A 256-nucleotide genomic window follows, 5' to 3' on the forward strand; every position below is an offset into this window, starting at 1 on the left:
CCCCCAATCTCTATCTCACCCTTTCATTGCTGGAGCTCGCCGCGCTGTACGGTGGCGGACCTGGCGCTGCCCGCCGTAAACGCCGGTCTCACCCCTTTATTAATACAGTGGAGCTTTTATGTTCATTAACATCACGCCGTTGTCCTGGCGCTCTCTTTGTGACGCTGTAAAATAGGATTCCAAAACTTTTCTTTGATTAAAAAATAAGATGTAACCCCTAACTGGATGACATTTGGTTTGCCCTGTGGTCCCCCCC

General features: G+C 50.0%; 1 protein-coding gene across 1 annotated transcript in view; it reads left to right on the forward strand.

Annotated features, from left to right (window-relative positions):
- The window catches only part of PTCH2 (patched 2), a 44,476-nt gene that overhangs the window by 39,876 nt on the left and 4,344 nt on the right, over positions 1-256 (forward strand). The window lies entirely within an intron of this gene.

This window comes from Nanorana parkeri, unplaced genomic scaffold, assembly GCF_000935625.1.
Source record: "Nanorana parkeri isolate BGI_ZX_2015 unplaced genomic scaffold, ASM93562v1 scaffold2830, whole genome shotgun sequence".
Lineage (NCBI taxonomy): Eukaryota > Metazoa > Chordata > Amphibia > Anura > Dicroglossidae > Nanorana > Nanorana parkeri.